We start from the raw sequence: 27,239 nt of genomic DNA on the forward strand, positions 1-27,239 counted from the left end.
GCTTACAGGGAACAGGGGGCCTATAGGGTTCTTTCCTAGGCACTCTGTATATATGTTATGGTTTAGTAGCTTGGTAATATTGTGGAAATCAAAATGTCTGAAATGGAACTGTTCCTAACACCTTTGACTATTTGTGTGACCCTTTTCCTCCGACTAGATTGCCCCATCCAGGCTTGCTTTTCTTGTATATCTTTTATTTTTTAGCTTGTTTTGTCATGTTTGCTGTATGTCCTGAAGGTCTATGTTTCTCTGAAGGGCAGAGGATTGGGGGTGGATATTAATGAAAGAGGAGGCATGTGGTCTTGAGGCAGGATTGAGGGAAAGGGAGAAAGGGTAAACTGCCTGCTATAAAATATATGAAAGAAGAAAAAAGTAAATAAATAAAAAAGAATCCTTGTTGTAAAGCAGCTAAGGTATTACCATATTAATCTGAGAATGAAGATGAAGCATGATCCAAAGTGGGGCTTTGGATAAAGTATCTAAAGCAAATTCTTATTGTATATACTGATCAATATCTATGATCCATCTCAATTTCAGGTGAATATCAGATAGTCAAAATGTGAAAGTAGATAGCAGTAAAATGTGACTCAAGGAAATAGTGATGCAGATTAGTCATTAGGAAATTATATATCTTAATTTAAGCAATAACTTTAAATTATTTTAATAATTAATGTTTCAAGTAGCCTCGCTTGATAGGATATAAACATATGTGGTCCAACAGGTTTTTTTTGATAAAAATAGACAGATATAAAGCTTGATGACATAAATAAAGATGAGTACAAAGAATAAATCCTACGTATGTATCATGTGAACTAAACTGATTTCTTCATATCACATCATATGTTCATTATACATATATATGAAAATATACATATGCATATATGAATACACACACACACACACATATATGCTAGAGTTAATTTGGGCTCTATTGTGAAGTAATAAAATACTCCTACATGGTAGAAAATGGTAATGTGACATTATCAAGTATTAATACATTAAGTAATGACCCTTTCGGTCAATTTTCCACAGGCACAAGAAGCCATTGCAAAGTAATAAACTCCTCTGGCTTTATTGTAGACCTGGGAGCTGTTTCACTATTGCAAAACACACAAAATAGAACATTTATTGCTATTATGCCAAATAAATGAAGTGAAACAACAAAGAGGCCTTTAAATGAACTGTATTTTATGGCTGAAGCACACAGAAGATTAAATGAAAAACTAACTTGGAATTCATTCAGCCATTTTACTTATTCATCTGAATATGTGACAGAGCACAATGCAACCACGCTGATGCAGCCTCTGGTTGCTGCGCCCTGTTTTCATAGTAGAATTATGAATGAGCTAAAGCTAAATAACAAAATAGGAGATATGATCTGATTATACAGTTTCAAGTACAAAGGAAAAAGAATAAAATGTACAAATTTTCCAGCCCCATTGTACTTACAATACAAAGAGTTTATTGGATATGTGGCTAATGTTTAAGAGAAATCCACAGCCACATAAACATATTTTTAAATATCCTGTTTATACTTGTGAAAAGTCTAGATAACAATCTTCAGAAATGCTACCATTGTTTAGAGAATATAACTTTTGAATTTTAAAATGTTTTTATGTATAATGATCATTTTACATATTAACAACACTAACAGGATGATTTGATACAGTATTAAATGGAAGAAAGGGGAAGGAAGGAGAGAATATTTTTAAATTACAGTCTTTCTTCTGATAACACTTGTTTGTTTTTAATCAGTAGCTCAATGTGATAAATCTATCATTTTACTTTGAGTGGCCATTACTGCAATAGGAACTAGATATAAGTGGTTGATCTTATTACTTTGTTTATATCTTTATAAATGATATCTGTCTTATTTTCTTAATATAGGTCTACGCTTGTGCACTACATTTATTATTGTAAAAAGTGACTGTTCCACAAAAAAAAAAAAAAAAAAAAAAAAAAAAAAAAAAAAACTTACTGGTATAGGGATGTTAATTTTCTTATACTGACATCATCATTGATTCTGGGTTGAGACAGTAAACACTGTCCTAAGCTTATATTTGTCATATACATTTTAAAGATCTATGTAACAAAATGATTTACAATTATATCATGTTGTTCTAATCCATCTTCTAGCTAACAGTATCACATACATTTTGGTTAACAACAGTTCTCAGAAACTTTGAGTTAACTTTTCACTAAACTTTCCCTTCCATAATGATAAAACTAGAAGCAGAACCCTACTCGTATCCAGATGACAAATAGCCTCGGCCTCTCTTACTCTTGCTGTGTTATGTCCTAATCTTGGCCTTGTTTAACTGAGATGCTAAGATTCTAAAGCACAAATTTTAAAGGGAGAAGAGAGGGATTATATTAGTACCACAGACAGGACAATTCTAGTTAATGATATAAACTGACAAATACTTGTGTTCTGTTTTAAATCATCATCATCATCATCATCATCATCATCATCATCGTGTCATCTTTCTTTTTAACAGTCCAGTTTTTGTCCCCCTCAAGGTCTGCTCTCTGACAGTTCCTCATCCCATTCCTCTTCCCCCATCCCCAGTAGTATGTCCCTCCACCTCTCACTCTACCAGACCTCCTCACTCCCTGGGGTCTCAAGTCTCTCTCTAAGGTTAGGTATGTCTTTTCTCACTGACACCAGACCAGGCTGTCCTCTGCAGTATGTGTGTTGGGGGGTGGGACGAGTGGTCATATTAGCTAGTATATGTTGCTTGGTGGCTCAGTGTCTGAGAGATCTCAGGGTCCCAGGTTAGTTGAGAATGCAGGTATTCATATGGAGTTGCCCTCCTCCTCAGCTTCTTTCAGCCTTTCCCTAGTTTAATCACAGGAGTCACTAACTACAGCCCAATGATAGGGGTAAATATCGGCATCTGTCTCATTCTGCTGCTCGTTGGGCTTCTCAGAGGGCAGCCATGTTAGGCTCCTGTCTGCACACCAGAGTATTACAATAGTGTCAGACCGTGATGCCTCCCCTTGAGATGGATCACAATTTGGGCCAGGCACTGAACCTGCTTTCCCTTTGGCTCATCTCCATTTTTGTCCCTGCAGTTCTTTTTGACGGGAACAATTATGGTTCAGAGTTTTTGACTGTGAGATGGTGTGGAAACTAAAGGGGGCTGGGGAAAGAAAGGAAAGGGAGGATAGCCCACATCCAGCCAGAGTTCCTCCTATGCTCTGGGCAGACAGACATCAGAGGGCTGCCAGATGTTTTCCACTTGGCTCCAGGTGGGCATCTAAGCCTCTGACCCACTCAGCAGGGGAGTGGACGAGGGGCAGCCCCCAGCTGGGACTCCAGAGCAACACCCTGTTGCCCCAGAGTTATGAGGGAGAAGGCTGGAGAGAGGTTCGCACACAGGCAAGAATAAACGCAGCGAGCCTTGATGAACAGAGACAGTCTATATGGTTTTATAGTTTAATTATAGAAAGGCAGGGAGAAAGGAGAGAAGGTGGAGAGAGACTGGCCATTTCCAAGAGGAGATAAGGGGAAAAGAGAAAGAGAGAAGAAAGGCTAGAGAGTAAGAGGGAGAGTGTGAGAGGAGAGGAGAGGGAGAGGAGAGGGAGAGGGGAGGGGAGGGGAGGGGAGGGGAGGGGAGGGGAGGGGAGGGGAGGGGAGAGGAGAGGAGAGGAGAGGAGAGGAGAGGAGAGGAGAGGAGAGGAGAGGAGAGGAGAGGAGAGGAGAGGAGAGGAGAGGAGAGGAGAGGAGAGAGTAAGAGGAGTAAGAGGAGTAAGAGAGTGAGGTGCAGCCAAGCAGCCCTTCTTATGGAATGCTGTTACTTTACTCTTGCTAGGTAACTGGGGAGGAATTTAGCCTGAAGGTCAGAAGCTTGGGGCATTGCCTACTTGACTGTTAGCCATGCTTCTCCTGTGGGGGTTGTGGGGGCAATGACTTTGACAGGAGCCAGGGTCCAGGAGGCATAAGAGAACTCTTTCCATCCCATGTAGGTAAATTATCACCACCGGTCCTGGGGTTCAACATCTAGCCTCAACTGGAGACCAGACTGTCTTTGTAAAGCCCAATGCCCCACAAGATGGTAACCCCATCCCTCCATTTTATGTTCAGCCTTTCTACTGGAGGTGGACTCTAAGTTTCCTCTCCGGACTGTAGGGCATTTCATCTAAATTACCTCCCTTTGAGTTCAAGAAACTCTCACCACCCAGATCTCTGGTAAATGCTAGTGGGTCCCCCACTTCCTACCTCCAGAGGTTGTCTCTATCCATTCTTTTTACTGTTTGCTTATACCACTTATATTTGGATGTGGGGGTAGTTTATTTAAAAATGTCCATTTTCTTCCTATTTTCCCCTTCTATAATTGGGTAGAGAATATATTTCCCTTCTCTGTATGAAACTGATCATTTCTTTCAGTTTAAGTAAGGTTACTGATAATGTTTTCTGTTTTTTTATTTAAAATGTAAAACTAGTGTTCAAAGTGATAGGTTTTATTAGAACATATTATGTTGTCTATTTCTCAACCCCCATATATTTTCACTCCCCTGATGCTAATCTTGTTCCTCCTTCCAAATAATCTTGCTTTCTCTTTTTGTGTCACATGTGCCCTTCTCCCAGTCTTGAGTTGGCAAAACAAGTGTCTGAGAGCTGGACCAACCAGGCAGCCTGGCTACATTTACATCTTCCTGCCAGAGACTTGAGCAGACTGCCTGCTGAGCTGCTAAGCTTGTTTTGCAACAGAATTCAGCTGGAACAAAGGATGGGCCTTTGGGTTTTCCCCCTATATATTTAGAGTTAAAAACTGAACATTAAGCCTTGATCAGAGACCTTTGTCTTGGCTTCATTCCTTTCTACTTTATCCTGTTCCATCCCTATCTCTCCTTTCAGGTACCCAGTTTGATCAAAGCCACTGGACAGCAACAGGTGACTCCTCCTCCTTTTCCTCTCAACTTCTCCTTTTGCCTCCAAGGTTTCTTTGCTGTATAAGTAAAAATACTATTCCTAAAATATGTGTTGAATAAACTACATTTTTCTTAGTGTACATTTTGACACTTATCAAAATGTAGGTAGTTGTAGATTTGAGAATTTATTTCTGAGTCACATGTTCTATTCCATTCTCTACGTGTATGCTTTGTAGCTGCACTATTGAATATTTACATTTATAGCTGTATAGTACAATTTGAAATCAACTATTAGGATGCAGCCAGCATTGTTCTTGTTACAAAATTTTTGCTATTCTGGATCATTTTGTTTTTAGAATGTTTTCTAGTTTAGTGGGGAAGGCAATGAGAATGGTAGCGGGAAAAGTTCTAAATCTGTAGATTGCTTTAGCTGATGTAACCATTTTACAATATTGATTCAGCCACTGCATATGCATGATAAGTCTTTCATTTTAGAGATATTTCACCTGATGGTTTGGTTTAATCTTGGGCAATATTTTGAAACTATTGTGTATAATGTTTAATTTTCCAAGACTTCTTTTTTGGCAAAATTGAAATTGGAATATAGGTATGCAGAAAAGCTACTACTATTCTATATTTGTAGCCCACTACTTACTTAATGGTGTATATAGAGATGAGGTTCTTAGTGGAGCTTGTTGGGTCCTTGATGTTTGAGTTATATCTTCTGAAAATGGGGACCTTTTGGTTATTTTTTATTTCTTTCTCTTTAATTTCTTCTAGTCATCTTATTGCTTTTATCATTCTAGGTAAGAATTTAAACACTGTACTAAATTCAATTGATGATAGCAAGTACCTTCACCTCATCTGTGAGTTTAAAGGAAATAATTTCAGTATTTGTTATTTAGTATTTTACCTATACCACTGCCATCTTCCCTTTTTTGAAACTTGTTCTTTCTATTCATTTATGTCCAGTAATTTTATAACGAAGAGGATGTGTTTTGTCAAAGTTCCTTTTGCATTTACTGAAATAGAATTTTACGTCCAATATCTATGTTTATTTACTTTGATTTTATGCTTATTTCCTTTTATATGTTGAAATAGCTCACTCATAGTGTATAATATTCTCATTAAGTTCTTAGATTTGACTTGTAAGAGTTTTATTGAAAAATTTTTGCCTGCTTATGAAGGGCAACAGTAATTATTTTATTTTATTTCTTCTTCCAATTTGGCTATCCTAATACAAGCATTGAAAAATGAGAGTTTTCAAAGAACCAAATTTTAAAATGTGACTCAAAACAAATCATAGAATTTTTGACCTAGGAATCTCAAATGGCTGAGAAGCACTTAAAGAAGTGTTCAAAGTCCTTAGTCATCAGAGAAATGCAAATCAAAACAACTCTAAGATTCTATATTACACTTGTCAGAATGGCTAATATAAAAAATTAAGTGATTGCACAGGCAGGCAAGGATGGCAAGAGGAACACTCGTCCATTACTGGTGGGAGTACAAACCTGTAAAACCACTTTGGAAATCAAATTTGGTTGTTTCTCAGAAAACTGGGAGTAGTTCTACTTCAAGATCAAGCTATACCACTCCTGTGTGTATACCCAAAAGATGTTGTAACATCCCACAAAGACACCTGCTCGATTAGAAATAACCTAGATGTCCATCAACTGAAAAATGGATTTTAAAAAAATTGTGGTACATCTACACAATGGAATATTATTCAGCTATGAAAATACAAGACATAATGAATTCTGAAGACAAAGGATTGATGTTAAGAATATCATCCTGAGGGAGTCCTAAATGGGTATGCATGGTATGTGTTTAGTTATAAGTATATATTAGCCATAAAATACAGTATGCCCATGCTATATTCCACAGATGGAAAGAGGTGGGACAAGAAGAAGGACACAGCAAGGATGCTTGAGTCTCATTTGGAATGTGGAATGGAATGGTCATGGAAGGCAGATGGAGGAAAGAAACTGGATAGGAGAAGAAATAGGGAAGGATGTAGGAAGCTCAGGTTCAGATGTGGGGAGTGGCAGGCAGGATAGCCAAATCACCATGAGGATTAATGGAAATGTGGAACTAACTGATGGAACAGTGCAAGTAGGAGGCATCTGCAGAAAGAGATGGAGACCTGGGATAGAGGAGGTCCCCAAGATTCAATGAGGGTCCTTAGTTGTGTGACTCACAGCATTGGAGATATAGAGCCTGAGGAGGCTGACTTCTGTGGCCAGGCAGGAACCTCAGTGGAGCCATAGGGACATCAACACACCCACAAAACTTTCTTCCCAAAATGTATACATTCTACAAGAAAAAGAGGAATTTGGGGTGGAACAGAGACTGAGGGAATGGCCAGCCAATAACCAACACAACGTGAGACCCATCTCATGGACAAACACCAATCCTTGACACTTCATGATGCTATATTATCCTTACAGACATCACTATCCCTTGATGAATCAACCCAGTAGCTGATTCAGAAGATGCAGACACCCACAGCCAGACAGTGGATGGAACTTGGGAAATCTTATGGAAGAATATGAGGAAGGATGTGGCCTGTAAGGGACTACATGGGAAGACTAACAGAGTCAACTCACCTGGACCCTTGAGGCTCTCAGTGTCTAAAATGCTAACCAAAGTATATACAACATCTTGACCTAGGTCTCCCAGCACATATATAGCACAAGTGCAGTTTGGTCTTCTTGTGGGTCCGCAACAACTAAAAAAGAGGACTATCTCAAAACCTGTTGCCTATACATCGGATATATCCTTCTACCTGGGCTGCCTTGTCTGCCCTCAGTGGGAGAGGAAATATGTAGCCTCTCAGACTTGAAATGCTAGGGTGGGGGTCTGCCCCAGCTCAGAAACAAAGTGGGGATGGAATGGGCGATGGACTGTGGGAGGAGGGGACTAGGACTGGGACAGTGAGTGGGATGTAATGAGAATAAGTAAAAGATATAAATAAGTAAAGGAAGGAAGGAAGGAAGGAAGGAAGGGAGGGAGGGAGGGAGGGAGGGAGGGAGGGAGGGAGGGAGGGAGGGAAGAAGGAAAGAAAGAAGAGTTCATTTAGGCCTATTTTCCTAAAGGATTCAGAGTTTATTATAGCTGGAAAACACAGTAGCAAGAGGTAGGCCAGGCAATAATAACAAGAAGCTGAGACCTCTCATCTTCAAATACAAGAATGATGTAGAAAGTCAGCTGGATTTGGTATGAGACTCTAAATACCCAAACCCCGTTTCAAGTAGCATACTTCCTGCCTTAAAAATACAATTCCTAAACCTCCAAACATTAAAAACAACTGGGGATAAAGTGTTTAAATATCTGAGTTCCTGCAGGGTATCCTCATTGAAACCACTATAGACTATAAAAAGTCACAATACAAATATTTACAGATTTCATTTTATACTAAAATAGTATATAAATGCTACTAGTATGCTACTCTACTAGTATACTACTCTTGTATATTTTAATTAAGTCATACTAATATGCAAAATCATGAAGGGAATATTGAAAGAAAAGGACAAAAAAATTTTACCCTTCCAGAAATTACACAAAATATTTGTGAAAGTACAAAAAGTATGTAAGTGATGTCTTTTTAGTATTTCTATAATTTCTACAGCTTTGTGTCCACTTAGCAAATATCCTACAGGGAACATATTATACTCATAAGGGAAATGTAAAAGATTGTTTTAAAATTAGCTGAAATTAATATATGATTAATAAAATATGACGTGTTGTTTGAAAAAAAAAAAAAGAGTCCTGAGAACCTCCCCATCCCACTTCTGTGAGATTTTTTAGATATTCCCCAAACCCCTACGTCCAACAGATGTGTATTGCAATTAATTCTTATGACACTCTGCACTTCTCTCCTGTTGTTTCCCATACATGCCCCCCTTTATCTCTCCTCCTCCATTCTCCCACACAGTTCCCTCCCTCCCTCTATCTGTGATTATGATTATTATTTTGTTCCCCCTTCTAAGTAGGATTGAAGTGTCCTTGCTTGTTCCTTCCTTCCTATTTAACTTCTTAGAGTCTATAGGGTGTATCATGGGTATTCTGTACTTTTTGGCTAATATCCATTTATCAATGAGTATATACCATGCATGTACTTGGGGGTATTGATTACCTTGCTTAGGATGATATTTTTTAGTTCCATCCATTTGCCTGCAAAATTCATGATACTGTTATTCTTAATAACTGAATAGTATACCACTGTGCAAATGAACCACATTTTCTGTGTCTATTTTTCATTAGAGGAAAATCTGGGTTAATTCAGTTTCTAGCTAATAGTAGGGTTGCTATGAACAAGGGGCCCTTGTAATATTGTAGAGCATATTCGTGGTATATGTCCAGCAGTAGTTGTTGGCATGAGAGCCTACAGCCTCTGAATCCAATGATGATATCACCCATAGGTGACAAGGACCCAGCTCATCTGTTGCCATGGCAACCATCATACATTCTCAGAGTTCATTTGCCTGAGACTTATCTGTATGAATTAGTGCATGTGATTACATCATGGCCCGAATAAAAGGCAGAGCCCCTCCCCCAACCTTCAACCCTTTCTCTTCTCCATTGTTGCACCCCTTCATCCTTTTCTCTTCTCCCTTTTTCCCCAATAAAGTTTCTTCTCTCATGGAGCTGTGCTGGGCTGGTGTGATCTTTTAGGATAGGAGCTGCCATTCTAACACAGATGTGTTCGAATGTATAGCTGTGTCTTTAGGTACATCTATTTTCAAATTTCTGAGGAACTGATTTTCAGAATGGTTGTACCACTTCATAATCCCACCAGCTATGGATAAGTGTTCCCCTTTCTCCCATTCTCATCAGCATGTGCTGTCACTTGAGTTTTTGATCATAGTTGTTCTGATTGGTGTAAGGTAGAATCTCAGGGCCATTTGCATTTGCATTTCCCTGATAACTAAGGATTATGAACATTTTCTAAAGATGTTCCTGGTCACTTGAGATTCCTCTGTTGAAAATTCTCTGTTTAGTGCTGTGCCCCAAATTTTAATTAGATTATTTGGAATCTAACTTCTTGAGTTCTTTGGATATTTTGTGTGTTAGCCCTCTATCCAATGTAGAGTTACTAAACCCAATGTGTAGATTGCTGTATTGTATCATTGATAGTATACTCTGCCTTACAGAAGCTTTTCAGTTTCAAGAGGTCCCATTTATTAATTGTTGATCTTAGAGCCAATAGTGTTCTGTTCAGAAAATTCTCCCCTAAGTCATTTCCTACTTTCTCTACTATTAGACTCAGTGCATCTGGTTTTATGTGATGGTCCTTGATCCACTTGGATTTGCTTTTTTCATGGTCAGGGTGAAGATAATGGATCAATTTGCATTTTTTACATGCAGAGTACCAGGTAGACCAGGTCCATTTGTTCACGATGATTTCTTTTTTACATTGAATGGTTTTCACTTCTATATAAAAGACCAAGTATCCACAGGTTTGCAGGTTTATTTCTGGGTCTTTGCTTCTATTACACTGAAGGATCTGTTTCTCTGTGCAAATAATATGCAGTTTATATCACAATTGCTTTGTACTACAGCCTGAGGTCAGGGATGATGATTCCACCAGAAGTTCTTTAATTGTGATGAAGTTAAGAATTGCTCTTTTCACTGGGCGGTGGTGGTATACACCTTTAATCCCAGCACTTGGGTGGCAGAGGCAGGCAGATTTCTGAGTTCGAGGCCAGCCTGGTCTACAAAGTGAGTTCCAGGACAGCCAGGGCTACACAGAAAACCCTGTCGTGAAAAAGCAAAAAAAAAAAAAAGAAAAGAAAGAAAAAAAAGCAAAAAAATTTGCTTTTTTCATGTGTGCAAAGAATTATATTGCAATTTTGTTTGCACTGAATCTGTAGTTGGCTGTAGGTAAATTGACCATTTTCACTATGATAATCCTACCAATTAATGAGCATGAGAGAGCTTTGCATCTTCTGAAGACTTTTTTCATTTCTTTCTTCAGGGTCTTGATGTTCTTGTCTTACAGATCTCTCCTTTTCTTTAATAGATTTACACCAAGATATTTTACACAATTTGTGGCTATTTTCTATAGTGTTTTCCCCTAATTACTTTTACAATAAATTTATCCGTTGTATAAAGAAAGGATATTGATTTCTTGAATTTATTTTCTATCCAGTCACTTTGCTTAAGGTGTTTATCAGCTATAACAGTTCTCTGGTAATTCATAGGGCCAGAAAACATCTTCAAGAAAACCATAGGAAAAATGTTCACAAATCTAAAGGAAGAGATGGCCATAAAAGTACTAGAAACCTACGAATAACCATATAGATTAGAACACAAAAGTAAACACTATGTAGGGCTGGAGAGATGGCTCAGTGGTCAGGAGCTCTGACTGCTCTTTCAGAGGTCCTGAGTTCAGTTCCTAGCAACCACATGGTGGCTCACAACCATCTGTAATGTGGTTCTGATGCCCTCTTCTGATGTGTCTGAAGACAGCAACAGTGTACTCAAGTACATGAAATAAATAAATAATTCTTTTTAAAAAAGAGAAAGAAAACACTGTGAATGTTTAATAATCAAAACAATAAATGTACAGAACAAAACCTGCCTGACAATGGCATGGGGAATAAGCAGTCAAAGTTCTTTTTTGTTGTTGTTGTTGTTGTTGCATTTTTTTTATTAGATATTTTCTTCATTTACATTTTAAATGCCATCCCGAAGGTCCCTTATACCCTCCCCCTGCCCTGCTCACCTACCCACCTTCTCCCACTTCTTGGCCCTGGCATTACCCTGTACTATATAAAGTTTGCAAGACCAAGGACATATCCTTCCAGTGATGGCAAACTAGGCCATCTTCTTCTACATATGCAGATAGAGACATGAGATCTGGGGTTACTGGTTAGTTGATATTGTTGTTCCACCTACAGGGTTGCAGACCCCTTCAGCTCCTTGGGTACTTTCTCTAGCTCCTCCATTGGTGGACCTATGTTCCATCCAATAGATGACTGTGAGAGTCCACTTCTGTGTTTGCAGGCACTGGCATAGCCTAACAAGAGACAGCTATATCAGGGTCCTTTCAGCAAAATCTTGCTGGCATATGCAATAGAGTCTGGGTTTGGTGGCTGATTATGGAATGGATCCCCAGGTGGGGTAGTCTCTGGATGGTCCATCCTTTCATCTTAGCTCCAAACTTTGTCTCTGTAACTCCTTTCATGGGTATTTTGTTCACTATTCTAAGGAGGAATGAAGTATCCACACGTTGGTCTTCCTTCTTGATTTTCTTGTGTTTTGCAAATTGTATCTTGGGTATTCTAAGTTTCTGGGCTAATATTCACTTATCCGTGAGAGCATAACAAGTGACTTTTGAGATTGGGTTACGTCACTAAGGATGATATCCTCCAGATCCACCCATTTGCCCAAGAATTTCATAAATTCATTGTTTTTAATAGCTGAGTAGTACTCCATTGTGTAAATGTACCTCATTTTCTGTATCCATTCCTTTGTTGAGTGACATCTGGGTTCTTTCCATCTCCTGGCTATTATAAATAAGGCTTCTGGGAACATAGTGGAGCATGTGTTCTTATTAACAGTTAGAATATCTTCTGGGTATATGCCCAGGAGTGGTATTGCTGGATCTTCTGGTAGTACTATGTCCAATTTTCTGAGGAACTGCCAGACTGATTTTCAGAGAGGTTGTAAAATCTTGCAATCCCACAAGCAATGGAAGAGTGTTCCTCTCTCTCCACATCCTTGCCAGCATCTGCTGTTACCACCACCACCACTACTTCTATCCACCCTCTATACTTCCATTCACAGCAGGACTAAGCACCTCCTGTCCGACTGAGGCACAACAAGACAGGTGAGCTAGAGGAAGGTAAACCAATGGCCCACAAGAGCCTGAGATAGCCCAACCTGAACTCCAACTGTTTGGGGACCCACAAAAAGACCAAGCTACACATCTGTGACCAATGTGTAGGGGACATATGTCCAGACCCTGCATGCCATTGGATTGGTGGCTTAGACTGTTCCAGTCCCCATGGACCCAGCTTAATTGACTCTGTAGGTTTACTTGTCCTGTTCTTGGCCTATCAGGTTCACTCAATCCTATTCCCTATCCTTCTACAGGACTCTGAGAGCTCCATATAATGTTTGGATGTGCATCTCTACCTTTGTTTCCATCCTCTGCTACATATGAAGCTAGAGACATGAGCTCAGTGAGTACTGGTTAGTTCATATTGTTGATCTGTCTATAGGGTTGCAGACCCCTTCATCTCCTTGGATACTTTCTCTAGCTTCTTCATTGGGGGCCCTGTGTTCCATCCAATAGATGACTGTGAGTATCCACTTCTGTATTTGCCAGGCACTGGCATAGCCTCACAAGAGATAGCTATATCGGGGTCCTGTCAGCAAAATCTTGTTGGCATATGCAATAGTATCTGGGCTTGGTGGTTGTTTATGGGATGGGTGCCCCTGGGTGGGGCAGTCTCCAGATTGTCCTTCCTTCTGTCTGAGCTCCAAACTTTGTTTCTATAATTCCTTCCATGGGTATTTTGTTCCCTATTCAAAGAAGAAATGCAATATCCACACTTTGGTCTTCCTTCTTGAGTTTCATGTGTTTTGCAAATTGTATCTTGGGTATTCTAAGCTTCTGGGCTAATAGCCACTTCTCAGTGAGTGCATATCATGTGTGTTCTTTTGTGATTATGTTACCTTACTCGGGATGATATCCTCCAGATGCACCTATTTACTTAAGAATTTCATAAATTCATTGTTTTTAATAGCTGAGTATCACTCCATTGTGTAAATGTACGACATTTTCTGCAGCCTCTGTTGAGGGACATCTGGGTTCTTTCCAGCTTCTGGCTATTATAAATAAGGCTTCTGGGAACATAGTGGAGCATGTGTCCTTATTACAAGTTGGAGCATCTTCTGGGTATATACCCAGGAGTGGTATTGCTGGATCTTCTAGTAGTACTATGTTCAATTTTCTGAGGAACTGCCACACTGATTTCTAGACTTGTGCCAGCTTTCAATCCTACCAATGGAAGATTGTTTCTCTTTCTCCATATCCTCACCAGCATCTGCTGACACCTGAATTTTTGATCTTAGCCATTCTGACTGCTGTGAGGTGAAATCTCAGTGTTGTTTTGATTTGCATCTCCCTGATGATTAAGGATGTTGAACATTTTTAAGGTGCTTTTCAGCCCTTTAGTATTCCTCAGTTGAGAATTCTTTGTTTAGCTATGTACCTCATTTTTAATAGGGTCATTTAGTTTTCTGGACTTCAGCTTCTTGAGCTCTTTGTATATATTAGAACAGAGCTCTTTGGATATTAGAACAAAGCAAAGGCTTGTGCTGTGACATCAAGAATTGACAAATGGGACCTCACAAAATTGCAAAGATTCTGTAAGTCAAAAGACACTTTCAAAAAGACAAAATGCCACCAACAGACTGGAAAAGGATCTTTACCAATCTTAAATACAATAGGGAACTAATATCTAATACATACAAAAAACTCTCTTTCAATATATGATAATGATATATATTCATATGCATTGCCTGTCCTAATGATAATGTTTAATTTGCTTATTAGCAATACAAGTTGTATTATATCAATAAATGTGTTTTATTTTTCTAAATGTTTCATATATTTAGAAATATTACATATATACACATACATATATACATATACACACATATATATGTATACACACATAATATGTGTGTGTATTTGTGTGTGTGTAAAATTTGTTTATTTACTTGAATGAGTGTACATATCAGAGGAAAACACACAAGAATTGGTTATTTATGTGTTTTCCAAGATTGGAACTCAGGCAATCACATTTGTTGGTAAGTGACTTTTACTGATCTTGCAACCCTTAAAATGTTCATTCACACAGCCTTCAATACTCCTTGGACTCGTTATTATTCACATACAGCTTTAGGATAGATGTATCTATCTTAAAAACAAGATGAAGAGACTGAAATTACACTTGAGACTTCCATTCAAATTCTACTAAACAGAGTTACTTACATGGGACATTGCTGGACATGATAAACAAGCCCTGAAATGTAGTCAACGAAATAGTAGCTATATCTTAGAAACTGCTGTGCACTGTGAAAAGAAAATCTGAATACTGATGAATAAATAAATACCCTTAACATAAAGCTCAGTAAACACACCTTTACATATATAAGTATATGTACATGCATTCATGCATACATGCATACATACATACATACATACATACAAACATACTTGTAAATATGATTAGGGAGATATTCTCAGAAAATATCTACTTTTCAATTTTTATAGTATATTCATTTTTTAAAAAGTCTACTGTGCAAGTAATAATTCTTCAGTGTCACATTGTTATAGCAGTGATCTCTAGCTATAACTCAGCTATGCACTAAAATATGTTATAGAATTTTTTGTGTTTTTTTTTCTTCTTTTTGTTTGAGAATTTAATATTGTGAACCATTTGATTAGATCAATTCTACATCACCATTTTATCTGCCCCAATACCTCAGACATCAAGTCCAAATTGTTTTTAATATTGATTAAAAGCTCTGATCTTACTTTCCCTTAATAAACATCCCTAAAATACACTTCAAATATAGGTTCAATCTTCAAATTCAAAGCAAACTGAAGGGATGCAATATATTCTATTAAACAGTCAACCACTTATTACCAGTTAGCTTTAAAGTAGCTTTTCTGTGTATGTTTGTGACCCTGCAGTTTTTGATCTCTACTCTATGACCCAGGTCAGGACATAATGCCCTACAATGCTTTGCTGTTGGTAGGGATTAATTCACCTTCTGTAGAGCAGAAGAGGTACCATTCTGTGTTATAAACTTCTGATTGACAGTTCCAAATGGACAAAACATGAACACTGTGACACTATCTGTGGAGCATTGTAAACAGCTATTGTGTTGCTGAGAGAACTCAAAAGTGTTCTCTTCACCTTGTCACCTCTGGAATACAGACTTCTGAGCCAAGTTCTCATTCTACCCTGCTGAATCTGTTCAACAAAAACAACAAAAATCTCACCACGCTCAATAGGAAACTATTTTCTATCATGTGTATTTCCAAGTTCATTTTCACAAGTACAGAAGAAGCTCAATAAACATTTTGAATAAATATATTTGCATACATTAACATTAAAATTAATCGAGATTTACAGTATTGCCTCAATTCCAACTCTTACTTACCTTTAAATAAAGTGAATCTATCTTTAGATTATCTTTTCCTTAAGATTTCCAAGTGATACTTTTCCATTTTTTTTTTGGCCCTATATGATTTACACATACGTTAATATATATATATATATATATATATATATATATATATATATATATATATATATGACAAGTACTCAAATATTACTGAGATTTACACCAATAAAAAAAATCTCCCATTTCTCTCTGGTCTCTTCTACTACTTTTCTCTCATAAAGTTGCAGAAACTTAGGAGAAAGATAAGTCTTCTAATGCCAGAAGTACTACACAAGCTTTAAAGGGCCTTGCTTATATAGTCTTAATCATCTATGATCCTATAAACTACCAGATCAGTCTGAAAAGGAAAAAAAAATCCTAATTGTGAAATGGAGGGATTATTTTTAAGGCCTGACCAACTGACTTCTACTTTTCCATGGATATATCTTGTATTATATGACTGGCCAAATCCCATGATATTGGAAATAACAGGCCTTAGGGAGCAGGAGGCTGAGCACTGTTGTTATCAAAACTAGCATAGTGTCAAGTTGACTTTTAAATATTTGTGTTTATACTCAAAAAACAGGTGTCTTTTTATTTAATTTATAAAATGTGTATTCATTTTTTATATACCCTACATTCTAATCACAGCTTCCCTTCCCTCCTTTCCTCCAATTTCCTCCCTCTCACCTTATCTCCCCCAGGTATACCCCTCCTCCCATTCCCCTTATAAAAGGGGAGGGTCCCCGTGGATACCAACCAGTCTTTACTTAGAAAGTTACAGAAAAAAATTAGGTGCATATTCTATTGAAGCTAGGTAAGGCATCACAGTTAGGGGAAAAGGTCCAAAAGAAGATAGTATAGTTAGACAGCACATACACTCATGCTAGGAGTCCCAAATGAAAACCCTGCTGCACAATTACGTATGTGCAGAGGGCCTAAGTGTGCCCCTTGAATCCTCTCTGACTGGTAGTTCAGTCTCTGTGAGCCCTCACAGCCCTAGCTTATTTGACTCTGTAGATTTTCTTATAATATTTTTGGCCACTCTGGTTCCTTCAATTCTTCTTCTTCCTCTTCTTCCACAGGATTCCCCAAGCTCCACAAATTGTTTGGCTGTGGTTCTCAGCATCAGTGCACATCAGTTGTGGGGTGAAGCCTCTCTGATAACAGTTATGCCAGGCTCCTTTCTGCAAGTGCAGCAAAATATCATTAATAATGTTAGGAGTATGTCCCTCTCATGGTGTGGGTCTCAAGCTGAGCCATTTATTAGTTGTCTTTTACTCAAATTCTGTTTTATTTTTTACCCATGCAAACCTTCTAAGCAGGACAAATTTTGGATCAGAGGTTTTATGAATAGATTGGTGTCCCAATTCCTTGATTGGTAATCTTTTCTGATTACAGGAGATGACCCTTACAAGCTCCACATACTCCACTGCAAGGAGTCACTCTTATAAGTTACTGGGAGTTTTCTTGTTCTAGGTTTCTAGCAAATCACAGAGATGTGCCTTCTTTTAATCCATTTGTCACATTTGTTACATTTGTCACATGAAGTACTCTGTCTCTCCTTCCTTTCACATTCTTATCCATCCTGTTTCCATTCCCCACTCCCCTTTCTCTATCCACCACTGATGTTTAAACTTGTTCCTGTTTTAAATGAGACTAAAGCATCCCCTCCTTGGCAACACTGGTTACTTATCTTCTTTGGGTTTGTGTTTATAGCATGGTTATCCTGTAGTTTATGAATACTATTCACTAATATGTGAGTATATACCCTAAGTCTTGCTGGGTCTAGGTTACGTCTCTCAGGAATGATATTTTCTTGTTTCATCCATTTGCCTGCAAGTTCCGTGATGTTCTAATTTATAATGCCCGAGTAATACACTCCATTGTGTAAATATACCATATTTTCTTTATCTATTCACCAGTTGAGAAATATCTAGGTTGTTTCCAATACCTGGCTATAACAAATGAAGCAGCATCAAAAAGAGTTGATCTTGTATTTTTTAGTCATGGTTGAGCTTGTTTTGGCTTTATGCTAAGGGATGGTATACCTAGGTCTTGAGATATATCTCTTCACAATTTTCTGAGAAAAGGCCAAAGTTAATCCTAAGTTGGTATACAAGTTAGCACTCCCGCCAGCCAGCAGTGGGGATCTGTTCCCCTTGTTTCATGTCCTCTCCAGCCTGAGCTGTCCATTGTGGTTTTTATTTTAACCACTCTGACAGCTGTAAAATAGACCCTAAGAATCATTCTGATTTATATTTCCCTGATGAATAAGAATGTTGAACATTTGTTTAAGTGCTTCTCATGCCATAATGGATTCTCTATTTAGCTACACCCCACTTTTAATTAGATTACTTCATTTTTTTCTTTTTTTTTATTTATAGAGAAAAGAGTTTATTTCAGCTTATCACAATCCATCACTGAAGGAAGTCAGGGCAGGAACTTAAATAGAGCAAGAAGCCAGAGGCAGAAGCCAAGGCAGAGACCGTGGACCAGGGCTGTTTACTGGTTTGCTCATCCTGCTTTCTTTTTTTTTTTTTTTCCATTTTTTATTAGGTATTTAACTCATTTACATTTCCAAACCTATACCAAAAGTCCCCCATATCCACCCACCCCCACTCCCCAGCCCACCCACTCCCCCTTTTTGGCCCTGGTGTTCCCCTGTACTGGGGCATATAAAGTTTACAAGTCCAATGGGCCTCTCTATCCAGTGATGGCCGACTAGGCCATCTTTTGATATATATGCAGCTAGAGTCAAGAGCTCCGGGGTACTGGTTAGTTCATAAAGTTGTTCCACGTATAGGGTTGCAGATCCCTTTAGCTCCTTGGCTACTTTCTCTAGCTCCTCCATTGGAAGCCCTATGATCCATCCATTAGCTAACTGTGAGCATCCACTTCTGTGTTTGCTAGGCCCCGGCATAGTCTCACAAGAGACAGCTACATCTGGGTCCTTTCAATAAAATCTTGCTAGTGTATGCAATGGTGTCAGCGTTTGGATGCTGATTATGGGGTGGATCCCTGGATATGGCAGTCTCTACATGGTCCATCCTTTCATCTCAGCTCCAAACTTTGTCTCTGTAACTCCTTCCATGGGTGTTTTGTTCCCAAATCTAAGGAGGGGCATACTGTCCACACTTCAGTCTTCATTCTTCTTGAGATTCATGTGTTTAGCAAATTATATCTTATATCATGGGTATCCTAGGTTTGGGGCTAATATCCACTTATCAGTGAGTACATATTGTGTGAGTTTCTTTGTGAATGTGTTACCTCACTCAGGATGATGCCCTCCAGGTCCATCCATTTGGCTAGGAATTTCATAAATTCATTCTTTTTAATAGCTGAGTAGTACTCCATTGTGTAGATGTACCACATTTTCTGTATCCATTCCTCTGTTGAGGGGCATCTAGGTTCTTTCCAGCTTCTGGCTATTATAAATAAGGTTGCTATGAACATAATGGAGCATGTGTCCTTCTTACCAGTTGGGGCATCTTCTGGATATATGCTCAGGAGAGGTATTGCTGGATCCTCCGGTAGTACTATGTCCAGTTTTCTGAGGAACCGCCAGACTGATTTCCAGAGTGGTTGTACCAGCCTGCACTCCCACCAACAATGGAGGAGTGTTCCTCTTTCTCCACATCCACGCCAGCATCTGCTGTCACCTGAATTTTTGATCTTAGCCATTCTGACTGGTGTGAGGTGGAATCTCAGGGTTGTTTTGATTTGCATTTCCCTGATGATTAAGGATGTTGAACATTTTTTCAAGTGCTTCTCTGCCATTCGGTATTCCTCAGGTGAGAATTCTTTGTTCAGTTCTGAGCCCCATTTTTTAATGGGGTTAATTGATTTTCTGAAGTCCACCTTCTTGAGTTCTTTATATATGTTGGATATTAGTCCCCTATCTGATTTAGGATAGGTAAAGATCCTTTCCCAATCTGTTGGTGGTCTTTTTGTCTTATTGACGGTGTCTTTTGCCTTGCAGAAACTTTGGAGTTTCATTAGGTCCCATTTGTCAATTCTCGATCTTACAGCACAAGCCATTGCTGTTCTGTTCAGGAATTTTTCCCCTGTGCCCATATCTTCAAGGCTTTTCCCCACTTTCTCCTCTATAAGTTTCAGTGTCTCTGGTTTTATGTGAAGTTCCTTGATCCACTTAGATTTGACCTTAGTACAAGGAGATAAGTATGGATCGATTCGCATTCTCCTACATGATAACAACCAGTTGTGCCAGCACCAATTGTTGAAAATGCTGTCTTTCTTCCACTGGATGGTTTTAGTTCCCTTGTCGAAGATCAAGTGACCATAGGTGTGTGGTTCATTTCTGGGTCTTCAATTCTATTCCATTGGTCTACTTGTCTGTCTCTATACCAGTACCATGCAGTTTTTATCACAATTGTTCTGTAGTAAAGCTTTAGGTCTGGCATGGTGATTCCGCCAGAAATTCTTTTATCCTTGAGAAGACTTTTTGCTATCCTAGGTTTTTTGTTATTCCAGACAAATTTGCAAATTGCTCCTTCCAATTCGTTGAAGAATTGAGTTGGAATTTTGATGGGGATTGCATTGAATCTGTAGATTGCTTTTGGCAAGATAGCCATTTTTACAATGTTGATCCTGCCAATCCATGAGCATGGGAGATCTTTCCATCTTCTGAGATCTTCTTTAATTTCTTTCTTCAGAGATTTGAAGTTTTTATCATACAGATCTTTCACTTCCTTAGTTAGAGTCACGCCAAGATATTTTATATTATTTGTGACTATTGAGAAGGGTGTTGTTTCCCTAATTTCTTTCTCAGCCTGTTTATTCTTTGTATAGAGAAAGGCCATTGACATGTTTGAGTTTATTTTATATCCAGCTACTTCACCGAAGCTGTTTATCAGGTTTAGTAGTTCTCTGGTAGAATTTTTAGGGTCACTTATATATACTATCATATCATCTGCAAAAAGTGATATTTTGACTTCCTCTTTTCCAATTTGTATCCCCTTGATCTCCTTTTGTTGTCGAATTGCTCTGGCTAATACTTCAAGTACTATGTTGAAAAGGTAGGGAGAAAGTGGGCAGCCTTGTCTAGTCCCTGATTTTAGTGGGATTGCTTCCAGCTTCTCTCCATTTACTATGATGTTGGCTACTGGTTTGCTGTAGATTGCTTTTATCATGTTTAGGTATGGGCCTTGAATTCCTGATCTTTCCAACACTTTTATCATGAATGGGTGTTAGATCTTGTCAAATGCTTTTTCTGCATCTAACGAGATGATCATGTGGTTTTTGTCTTTGAGTTTGTTTATATAATGGATTACAATGATGGATTTTCGTATATTAAAACAACCCTGCATCCCTGGAATAAAACCTACTTGGTCAGGGTGGATGATTGCTTTAATGTGTTCTTGGATTCGGTTAGCGAGAATTTTATTGAGGATTTTTGCATCGATATTCATAAGAGAAATTGGTCTGAAGTTCTCTATCTTTGTTGGATCTTTCTGTGGTTTAGGTATCAGAGTAATAGTGGCTTCATAAAATGAGTTGGGTAGAGTACCTTCTACTTCTATTTTGTGAAATAGTTTGTGCAGAATTGGAATTAGATCTTCTTTGAAGGTCTGATAGAACTCTGCACTAAACCCATCTGGTCCTGGGCTTTTTTTGGTTGGGAGACTATTAATAACTGCTTCTATTTCTTTAGGTCATATGGGACTGTTTAGATGGTCAACTTGATCCTGATTCAACTTTGGTACCTGGTATCTGTCCAGAAATTTGTCCATTTCGTCCAGGTTTTCCAGTTTTGTTGAGTATAGCCTTTTGTAGAAGGATCTGATGGTGTTTTGGATTTCTTCAGGATCTGTTGTTATGTCTCCCTTTTCATTTCTGATTTTGTTAATTAGGATTTTGTCCCTGTGCCCTTTAGTGAGTCTAGCTAAGGGTTTATCTATCTTGTTGATTTTCTCAAAGAACCAACTCCTCGTTTGGTTAATTCTTTGAATAGTTCTTCTTGTTTCCACTTGGTTGATTTCACCCCTGAGTTTGATTATTTCCTGCCGTCTACTCCTCTTGGGTGAATTTGCTTCCTTTTTTTCTAGGGCTTTTAGATGTGTTGTCAAGCTGCTAGTATGTGCTGTCTCCCGTTTCTTCTTGGAGGCACTCAGAGCTATGAGTTTCCCTCTTAGAAATACTTTCATTGTGTCCCATAGGTTTGGGTACGTTGTGGCTTCATTTTCATTAAACTCTAAAAAGTCTTTAATTTCTTTCTTTATTCCTTCCTTGACCAAGGTATCATTGAGAAGAGTGTTATTCAGTTTCCACGTGAATGTTGGCTTTCCATTATTTATGTTGGTATTGAAGATCAGTCTTAGGCCATGGTGGTCTGATAGGATACATGGGACAATTTCAATATTTTTGTATCTATTGAGGCCTGTTTTGTGACCAATTATATGGTCAATTTTGGAGAAGGTCCCGTGAGGTGCTGAGAAGAAGGTATATCCTTTTGTTTTAGGATAAAATGTTCTGTAGATATCTGTCAGGTCCATTTGTTTCATAACTTCTGTTAGTTTCACTGTGTCCCTGTTTAGTTTCTGTTTCCACGATCTGTCCTTTGAAGAAAGTGGTGTGTTGAAGTCTCCCACTATTATTGTGTGAGGTGCAATGTATGCTTTGAGCTTTACTAAAGTGTCTCTAATGAATGTGGCTGCCCTTGCATTTGGTGCATAGATATTCAGAATTGAGAGTTCCTCTTGGAGGATTTTACCTTTAATGAGTATCAAGTGTCCCTCCTTGTCTTTTTTGATAACTTTGGGTTGGAAGTCGATTTTATCTGATATTAAAATGGCTACTCCAGCTTGTTTCTTCAGTCCATTTGCTTGGAAAATTGTTTTCCAGCCTTTCACTCTGAGGTAGTGTCTGTCTTTTTCCCTGAGATGGGTTTACTGTAAGCAGCAGAATGTTGGGTCCTGTTTGTGTAGCCAGTCTGTTAGTCTATGTCTTTTTATTGGGGAATTGAGTCCATTGATATTAAGAGATATTAAGGAAAAGTAATTGTTGCTCCCTTTTATTTTTGTTGTTAGAGTTGGCATTCTGTTCTTGTGGCTGTCTTCTTTTTGGTTTGTTGAATGATTACTTTCTTGGTTGTTCTAGGACGTGATTTCCGTCCTTGTATTGATTCTTTTCTGTTATTATCCTTTGAAGGGCTGGATTCGTGGAAAGATATTGTGTGAATTTGGTTTTGTCGTGGAATAATTTGGTTTCTCCATCTATGGTAATTGAGAGTTTGGCCGGGTATAGTAGCCTGGGCTGGCATTTGTGTTCTCTTAGTATCTGTATAACATCTGTCCAGGCTCTTCTGGCTTTCATAGTCTCTGGTGAAAAGTCTGGTGTAATTCTGATAGGGCTTCCTTTATATGTTACTTGACCTTTCTCCCTTACTGCTTTTAATATTCTATCTTTATTTAGTGCATTTGTTGTTCTGATTATTATGTGTCGGGAGGAATTTCTTTTCTGGTCCAGTCTATTTGGAGTTCTGTAGGCTTCTTGTATGATCATGGGCATCTCTTTTTTTATGTTTGGGAAGTTTTCTTCTATTATTTTTTTTGAAGATATTAGCTGGCCCTTTAATTTGAAAATCTTCATTCTCATCAATTCTTATTATCCGTAGGTTTGGTCTTCTCATTGTGTCCTTGATTACCTGGATGTTTTGAGTTAGGATCCTTTTGCATTTTGTATTTTCTTTGACTGTTGTGTCGATGTTCTCTATGGAATCTTCTGCACCTGAGATTCTCTCTTCCATTTCTTGTATTCTGTTGCTGATGCTCGCATCTATGGTTCCAGATCTCTTTCCTAGGGTGTCTATCTCCAGCGTTGCCTCGCTTTGGGTTTTCTTTATTGTGTCTACTTCCCCTTTTAGTTCTAGTATGGTTTTGTTCATTTCCATCACCTGTTTGGATGTGTTTTCCTGTTTTTCTTTAATGATTTCTACCTGTTTGGCTGTGTTTTCCTGCTTTTCTTTAAGGGCCTGTAACTCTTTAGCAGTGCTCTCCTGTAATTCTTTAAGTGACTTATGAAAGTCCTTCTTGATGTCCTCTATCATCATCGTGAGAAATGTTTTTAAATCTGGGTCTAGATTTTCAGTTGTGTTGGGGTGCCCAGGACTAGGTAGGGTGGGAGTGCTGCGTTCTGATGATGGTGAGTGGTCTTGATTTCTGTTAGTAGGATTCTTACGTTTGCCTTTTGCCATCTGGTAATCTCTGAAGCTAGCTGTTTTAGTTGTCACTGTTAAGAGCTTGTTCTTCAGGTGACTCTGTTAGCCTCTATAAGCAGACCTGGAGGGTAGCACTCTCCCTAGTTTCAGTGGGCAGAGTATTCTCTGCAGGCAAGCTCTCTTCTTGCAAGGCAGGTACCCAGATATCTCGTGTTCGAACCAGACTCCTGGCAGAAGTTGTGTTCCACTCACTAGAGGTCTTAGGATCACGTGTGGAATCCTGTGTGGGCCCTTGCAGGTGTCAGGCGATTCAGCTGGCAAGGTAGCCCGGGGCTGGAGTGGAGTGGAAGGGGTTTGTGCCCCAGATCAAGCCCGGGTAGCCTGCTTCCCTATGTACCACAGTATCAGGTTCCGTGCGATTGGATTGGGGCAGGCGCTGTGTTCCACTCACCAGAGGTCTTAGGATCCCGTGGGGAGTCCCGTGTGGGCCCTTGCGGGTGTTGGGCAAGACTCTGCTGGCAAGGTAACCCGGGGGTCGAGTCTCGAGTCGAGCGGAAGGGACTTGTGCCCCAGATCAGGCCCGGGTAGCCTGCTTCCCTATGTACCGCAGTCTCAAGTTCCGTGCGATTGGATTGGGGCAGGCCCTGTGTTCCACTCACCAGAGGTCTTAGGATCCCGTGGGGAGTCCCGTGTGGGCCCTTGCGGGAGTTGGGCAAGACTCTGCTGGCAAGGTAGCCTGGGGCTCGAGTCGAGCGGAAGGGACTTGTGCCGATTACTTCATTTATTTCTTGAGTTCTTTATATATTTTGGACGTCACCCCTCTATCATTGGTGAAAATTTTTGCAAACTGCCAGTTTGTACTTTTGACTGTGTCCTTTGCCTTACAAACACTTTTTTTCCATAAGGTCCAATTTATTAATTGTTGATCTTAGAACCTGAGCTGTTCCAACACCATTATTTACAATCTTGAAAGAACAATAGTCAACTTTACATGAAACAAACAACCTACCTCCACTGCCACTATCAACAAGAACATCAATTTAGCAGGAATTAACAATCACTGTTCATTAATATTTCTCAACATCAATAGACTGAATTCTTCATTAAAAAGATACATTGTAAAAAAAAAGATACATTGTAACAGAATGGATGCAAAAACAAGAACCATTATTCTGCTGCATACAAAAACAAAACAAACAAACAAACAAAAAACTCAGAAATAGAGATAGACATTACCTAAGAGTAAAGGGCTTGAAATATTTTTCCAAGCAAATGGACCCAAGAAGTAGGGTGGAGTATCTAATATTTGATATCTAATAAAATAGACTTTCAACCAAAATTAATCAAAAGATACAATGAAAGACACTTCATATTCATCAAAGAGAACAATCTAATAAGGTGATGATCTCTCAATTATGAACATCTATGCACCAAACAAAATGGTGCCCACATTTGTACCAGAAACATTGTTGAAGCTTAAATCAAATATCTTTTGTGAATATTGATACAAAAATACTCAATAAAATAATCACAAACAAAATCCAGGGCAGCATGAAAAATATCAATTCACATAATCAAATAGGATCCATCCCAGAAATGCAAAGATGGTTCAATATGCAAAAATCCATCAACATAATCCACCATATAAACAACCTTAAAGAAAATAATCAATGATAAAAGGCTTTTAATAAAATCAACACCCCCTTCATCTTAGAAGTCTTAGAGAGATGAGAGATATAAGGCACATATCTAAGTATATAAAAAGCAATATACAGCAAGTCAATAGGAAACATCAAATTAAATGGATAGAAACATAAAGCAATTCCACGAAAAATAGGTACTATCCAAGGCTGCCCACTCTCTTCCTATCTGTTCAGTATTGTACTTGATGTCATAGCTACAGCAATGAGACAACAAAAGGAGATCAACAGATACAAATTAGAAAGGGAAAAGTCAAACTTCAGTGTTTGCAGACAATATGATAGTATACCTAAGCAATCCCAAAAAATTTACCAGAGAACTCCTATAGCTGATAAACACCTTAAGCAAATTGGCTGGATACTAAGTTAACTAAGAAAATAAGCAGCCCTCCTTTATACAAATGATAATCAAACTAAGAAATAAATTAGTGAACCAAAACCCTTTGCAAAGACCAGATATAACATAGCCTATCTTGGTGTAACTCTAATCAAGCAAATGAAGGACCTATAGAGAGAACACCAACTTCAAATCAGTGAAGAAAGAAATTGAGGAAGATATCAGGAGATGGAAGAAAGATCACCAATGTCCAGGGATCAATAGGATTAGCATAGTGAAAATGGCCATCATACATACCAAAAGCAATCTACCAATTCAATGCAATCCCTATCAAAATTCAAAGACAATTATTAATTGAACTATTTATATCTATGATTACTTGAAATACATTAACATAGAATGAGTTTATAACAAAAGATAAAATGAGAATATTTCCTATGTCAAATCCCCAAAAAGTTTTTGGAGACAAATATTACTATAGATATTAAATATTTAACTGTTAAATAAAAATTGCAATAGTACACAAAGCTTGAAAGATTAATGGATAGGCCTAGTGTAAGAAATGCTATTAATTTAAACTTGCCAAAAAAAAAAAAAAAAAAAAAAAAAAAAAAAAAGAGCTTGAGTTAAAGTGTCAAATCATTTCACTTTCTACACGCTGAACAAAAATAATTTCCTTTTTTTTCTGGATAAAATTAATTCTACATTTTACCAATTTGCAATTTAATTAAATGCTAATGTTACTTCACTTCAAGGATTAAGATGATTTTTAAAGTTTTCTGTCATACTTCTCATGTTCTTTTACATTTTAAATTTTAGAGACAAATTTATACTTATATTGAATGTAATCCTTAAAAGATTTTGTCTCTTTTCAGTCATCAATTCCTGTCACACTGAACCTCTTTGATGGCATTCACTATTCTATATTGCCATATTCGTCAATACTTTTTGTTTTCTG

The sequence above is a fragment of the Mus musculus genome, chromosome 10, assembly GCF_000001635.26.
Source record: "Mus musculus strain C57BL/6J chromosome 10, GRCm38.p6 C57BL/6J".
NCBI lineage: Eukaryota > Metazoa > Chordata > Mammalia > Rodentia > Muridae > Mus > Mus musculus.